Raw genomic sequence first — 6,849 nt, forward strand, 5'->3', positions numbered from 1 at the left:
ATCAACTGTATAATGTGGGAACTGCAACTTCAATCAAGAGTAATAGAGTAAGTTCAAGAGGTGGTGAGTACCAGTAAAATCTCCCTTGTTCTAGGTTTTTGAGGTAAAAGGAGTGTTAATAGAACAGCATACGATATTTTTTCCTTACCACTTGGAGGAAAAGGAGTGAGTTCGGTGGAATGTTCTTCCCACAGTGTGATCCTAAGGTTAATCTACTTCTCACTTGCCAACATTTGTAATAAGAGTTTCCTGAGTATCTACTTTTTTTCAGAGACGATAATGTGTGTATTGTATACTCGATCCCTCCAGTTTACCACTGGGGAAACTGAGGCGCAGAGAGGTTAGGTGACTTGTTTCAAGTTACTCAATAAGAAAGTAGAAAAGATGAATTCAAATCTGGGTCTTGTGATGTCAAAACCCATGTTCCTTCAACCATTCTATATACAAAAACACAGTTGTGTTCAAAGAAAGTAGACTGTGTTGGGTGGTAGGTGTTGAGTAAAGGAAGGTAAATTTCTTAAATAAGTAAGGTAAGTAACTTCTCCCAAGAGGCCTTAGAGGATGGCACTTACTACCCTAGGGACTCTTACCATACAACAGTTTGGTGCCTGGCTCATGGGCTCCACAGACTTCTTTCATCAGCTTGGTAAGAACAGGTCCATCTCTGAGGGGTGCACTATAGTTTATGATGCATAAAATCAGAATGCCACTTTACTATTTATAGTACAAAAGGGACCAAAGCCCTTGAAGTCTACATGACTCACCCTCTAGGTTAACCAACATGGGAAGTCATGTCATCCTCAGAACATTGACTGGTAAACATGGAATTGGGAAGAAAATTAGAAACTCAGTTCTTTCAAGCTCTTCTTCTCATCAGGTTAAGATAACATTATGTATCCATTTTTCAGCAGGATGGTCTTCCCAATAGGAGTGAAGGTATGCCAAGCCTATGAAACTACCAATGAACTTCACCCAGGCCACTTTAAGACTGGCTTTGCCATTGACTCAAGAATACTTGAAATCCACTCCTAATCTCTTTTCTTCTGTGACCCATTCTTAATTGGACACCGTTTGCATTTGTATCTATGGCTCTCCTTTTTTACAAGTCCATAGCTGACTGTCTCTACTACCCCCGTCTGTTCTCTAAACAAGTCAGTACAATCAATTGGGTTAAAGTCTAGTCTTAACTGCCTGAGTAACATTTGGTTTCTTTAAAGTGACTTTTTCTACCTCTGCTTCAGTGTGTGTCAACTTTTTAAAGGTTATTCTTCAGCAGATGACCCTGCTTCCATGTCCTTAGAGGACACCTCACATAAGACTCCATGTCCTGAAAACACTCTGCCCTCACTCTGCCTCACTGTAGTGTACAGAGGGAATGTATTACGTGCCCAGCCCACAAACAGCCTGAGTAATGGCCTGAGGTTACAAGTGAGTAACCTTAGATTTGGAGCACACATGCAGGCATGAACACGGAGGGTGAAAGCTGAGAAGTAAAGAGGCACCAAATATTTCACACTGTAAAGCGCCATATTGGAGCCAGTTTCATTCCTACAAAGAGCTTTTGAACTGGTGAAAGAAAAACCTTTCTACCATCAACCACCACTTGCTCTACCTCCACAATGGAAAAGAAGATGGGGTGGTGAGAGTAAGAAGAGGGGAGGGGTCAAGAGACATCAGTCCAGAGAGGAGTTTGGGATTCTAGGGAGAGGACAATTTCTTCTCTTTCTATTACTCCCAGGTTAAATCAAAGCTTGGGGTTGTTCACAGGAAGAGAAGACTGGCATTCCCCTCCCCCACTGCCTGACTGCTGAGCTGTAGAGCCTACAGTCCTGTCCCACCGCTGCCTTAGGAACACTTTGGGGCAAGGAGGAAGAATTCTTGGAATAGTTTTACGTATATCCCAGGGGAGGGGAGGAGCACATTAAATATAAAGATTAGTATCTGCTATTGGTTCATAGATTTTTTTTTTTTAAGATTTTATTTATTTGACAGAGAGATACAGCGAGAGAGGGAACGCAAGCAGGCGGAGTGGAGAGGGAGAAGCAGGCTTCCCACTGGGCAGGCAGCCTGATGCGGGGCTACATCCCAGGACCCTGGGATCATGCCCTGAGCTGAAGGCAGATGCTTAATGACTGAGCCACCCAGGAGCCCCGGTTCATAGATTTTTGAAAGACAACGTGTTGGAACAGTCGCATGAGAAAGTGCCTGGGAAGAAGATGGTACCACCCTTATCCTGACACCACAGCACTAAGGGGGTGTGAAAGAGGCTCAGAGGTTCCCACAGCTCCATGTAAAGGCATTCATAGTGCACAAGGACAAAGAGCTATGTGGCCGCTGTGTACAGATCTTGCTATGGTTTTGCTCCACTAACCCTATGGCTTTGGTTGGCTTTTATCTCAGGCTTATTTAGTCCTATCACAAGATGGTTGCAACAGGTCTAAGCAAGTCCTTGCCTAACAATATCCAAAGGGTGGAAGAAGGAAAAAGGGCATCCTTCTCTAAATCCCTTTGGAAGAGCAAAGACAACTTTCCCAGAAGCCTCACTAGGCTTCCTCTTATATTTCATTAGACAGAATTGTATCACATGCCCGTCCCTAAATCAATCATGATGAGAGAATGCCATTATTATTAGCTTCAGCCTTCCCAAAAAGAATTTCTGGATTCTGGGGTGACTGGATGGCTCAGTCAGTTGAGTGAGTGTCCAACTCTTGATTTTGGCTCAGGTCATCCTCTCAGGGTCACAAGATTGAGCCCCACATCGGGTGTGGAGACTGCTTGAGATAATCTCTCTCTCCCTCTTTCTCTGCTCCCCGCCCCCACGTGCGTGTTCTCTCTCTCTCTAAAACAATTTAAAAAATTAAATAAAAAAGAATTTCTGGATTCTATTTACAAGGAATATGGAGCAAAGGACTAAAAGATAGGCAGGAGCTGTGTCTGCCATGTGGAGGAGTCCCCAGCTGGGAGCGGTTCTACAGTCACCTTCCTGTGTGTGGATATGGGTGTCTGGGGCTGCATGGATGCCGAGTAATCACATAACTTTTCCTACCAGACATGGGATCTTATGGCAAGACCCTCCCTTTAAACCCTAATTGGTTGCTGGTTGGTTAATTTGGAGATGCCTTTTATTGGTGTATTAGTCAATACTCTTTTGGTTGCAAAGAATGAAACCAACATAAACCAGTTTAATCAATTTGTTCATATAATGAAAAATCCAGGAGGTTGGTTTTATTTCAAGGATAATTGGATCCAAGAGGTCAGTTGATGTCTTTTATTATTAAAGTGCTCTCCAACTTTAAAGACTGATTTCCTCGGTGTTGGCATTTTTCTCAGAAACGCACCTTTCTTGCTCAAGATTCCCATCTCATGAGGTCAACAGCTGGAAACAAGACAAGCAAAGTCCTTGTTCCCATAGAGCTTTCTTTCTAGTGGGGTGGTCTAAGGAAAAACACCCTCCTATGTGTTTCCTCTACTCTCAGTACTCTAACACTACTTTACTTCTGACACCAGCTCGATGTCCTGCAATTTAACTCAATTCTGACACTGTCTACCTGGAGATAGCATCTGATCTTACAGGTTCAAGGCTCATTCTCACCGGACGACCCCCTCTCAAGCCGCTTCAGATACCAGTCACAAGTCCTGTGTTTCCGACCCTCCACCTAGACATCAGAGATTCCCTCGGCACCCTCCTTAGGTTCAAGGAATTTGCTAGAGCAACTCACAGAAGTCAGGAAACCAGTGTACTTACTAGATTACTGGCTTATTACAAAGGATTTTAAGGATACAAACCAATAGCCAAATGAAGAGAGACATAGAAGTGTCTCAAGTACAAGAGCTTCTGTCCCCATAGAGTTTGGAGTGTGCCATCCTCCCAGCATTGTTCACTAATCCAGAAGCTCCCAAATTCTGTCCTTTTGGGGTTTTATGGAGGCTTCATTTCTTAGGCATGGTTGATCGAATTCAATCTCCAGCCCCTCTCCCCTCTCTAGGGCTTTGGGTGAGGCGGGGGAGGAGGGTAGGGGAACTGAAAGTTCCAATCCTCTAAACACAACATTGGTTCCCCCTGACAACCGGCCAGCATCCTTAGGTGCTTTCCGAAATTTGCCTCATCAACATAAACTCAGGTGTGGTTGAAAGGGGTTTGTTACGAAAAACGACACCTTTATCACTCTTATCACTTAGGATATTCCAAGGGTTTCAGGAACTCTGCGTCAGAAATGGGACACAGACCAAAAATACATTTCTAATTATAAATCACAATCTTAAAGGTGGGAAGGAGCCAGAAATATGTAAGCAAATATGTAAGCAAATTAATACATAAGCTGAAATGTTTCCAGATAGAATACTATTAAGCAAATGAAGCAGAATAGGATAGAATATTCTTGGCTGGGAGGAAGATGGAGATACACGAGGTGGTGGGGAAACCAGTCATTGCTCGTGCTCTTGACCTGACCGTGGAGCTAAGAAATGGTGGGAAGGAGCCAGCCGTGGGTGTTGCAGAAAGCGCTGGGTGTTGCAGAAAGCGCTGGGTGTTGCAGAAAGCACAGAAAGTGCGAAGGCTCTGAGACAAACATCAACTTCTTCTGTTTGAAGAACAAACAAGAGACAAGCGTTGACTGAGCTGAGCTTAAAGAACTAAGAGCTGTTAGCCAGGCTTGGAGACGGAAAGGGGGGATAGTCATAATTTATTTTAGGCAAAGAGAATAGTAGTAGCAAGTGTAGGAACCATAACTTTAACCAGAAGTACACTCAACGTCAACCAAGCTTACGATGCTCATTATGATAGACTCAGAAGGCCTGTTTCGACTGTGGTTGCTGGAAAAGTGCAGGCAGATAAAATACGTAATCAAGAATATGGAGTGCCTAATGCTAAGTGAAATAAGTCAAGCAGAGAAAGACAACTATCATATGATTTCTCTCATCTATGGAACATAAGAACTAGGATGATCAGTAGGGGAAGAAAGGGATAAAGAAAGGGGGGGTAATCAGAAGGGGGAATGAAACATGAGAGACTATGGACTATGAGAAACAAACTGAGGTCAGAGGGGAGGGGGGTGGGGGAATGGGATAGACCGGTGATGGGTAGTAAAGAGGGCACGTATTGCATGGTGCACTGGGTGTTATACAGAACTAATGAATCATTGAGCCTTACATCGGAAACCGGGGATGTACTGTATGGTGACTAACATAATATAACAAAAAATCATTTAAAATAAATAAATAAATAAATAAATAAAAGTGAAAAAAAAAAAAAAAGAATATGGAGTGCCAATTCACAAACATGTTTAAAAATATATTTTTGAAAGTATCTTTGATATGTGCAGGCATGTCCTGTCCAGGATTGATGTGTTTATGTGGGGAAAGTGCAGGGGGCTCCAACTCTCACGGCTTCCAACTGAACAAAAAAATGCTACCATGCAAAACTTGTCTTAAAATAGCCACGCCTGGGTGGCTCAGTCAGTTAAGCATCCAGCTCTTGGTTTCTGCTCAGGTCATGATCTTATGGGTCATGAGATCAAGCCGTGAGTCAGGCTGTGCTCCTCATTCAGAGGAAGTCTGCATGAAAGATTCTCTCTTTCTTCCTCTCCCTCTGCCTTTTCCCCCACTTGCTGGTGCGGGCACATGTGCTCTCTTTCTCAAATAAATAAATCTTTAAAAAATAAAATAGTAATTGTTCATATTCCAGAATACCCTTACTCTCAAAATGAGAGTCCTAAATTGTAGCAAATGTTAAAATAAAGTATAATTAAGGGTCAATATGCCCAGAATGGCTATCAACATTGTTACTGAAAGCTGAATACTTGAGAAAAAGACAGGAAGAAATAAAAGGAAAGTTTGGTTGCCATTTTTAAATATTGGCTTGGGGCTCAGTTTCTGAACAGAGAAAAGGATGTTAAATTACTGTACCCACATACTGAATGCTTTCAATTTAAAAAGTAGAAAAAAAGATGATATAATGACCACGATGACTTCAATATTTCTTGTTTTAGCTTTTTTTTTTTTACTTGATTCTCCTACTTGGGACCAAGATTTATTGTTGTATTCACTTTTTGTTTTGTGGACTTTAATTCTTTTATATATATATATAAAGATTTATTTATTTTAGAGAGAGTGTGTGCCCGACCCTGAGATCATGACCTGAGCAGAAATCAAGAGTCAGATGCTTAACCAACTAAGCCACCCAGGCACCCCTAGGCTTTAATTCTTGCTAAGTTGAACTTTGTGTTTGATCTCTCCAGTGACAACAAAAGCACTACAGAATACAAAACTGCAGGGTTAGGTAGGACCTATTTTAATATGCAAAAATACTTGGTTATTTGCTCTGCTGCCAGAAATTGTTGTAATACACATTTGTTACTTTTTCTCTTCACTTCTTAGCATGGGACCTTTTTCCCATATTTAGGGAACGCCCCATGAATTCTTTTCCTCCCACAATCAGATGAGAATAGCAGATATTTACTTTCCCAGATCACCTAACGAGGAGAAAGCATGTGACCAGGATTTAGCCTGTCAGATGCATCCACCTGGGTTTTGAATCTGAGGTTAGTGTTGCAAAGAAGCCAGGCAAATAGAGAATTCTTCCTGACGGTGGCTGCACCATCCATTTTCTGGGGGCCAAAGGCCAAAAGTGTGCTTAGGAGCGGTGATGCAAGCCACGGCCCTCGCACGTGTGCAGCGGCTGAATCCGGCCCCTCCTGAGCGGCGAGCCTCCTTTCGGTTCTGTCCATTTTCCAATCCTGCTTTTTTGGCCTTCCCTGAAGGGCTCCAAGATATGCCATATCGTTGCAGTAAATCCCTTTTCTGTTTAAACCCGCCAGAATTGGTGTCTGATACAACAGCTTCCTTTCTATG

This window comes from Ursus arctos, unplaced genomic scaffold (assembly GCF_023065955.2).
Source record: "Ursus arctos isolate Adak ecotype North America unplaced genomic scaffold, UrsArc2.0 scaffold_15, whole genome shotgun sequence".
Lineage (NCBI taxonomy): Eukaryota > Metazoa > Chordata > Mammalia > Carnivora > Ursidae > Ursus > Ursus arctos.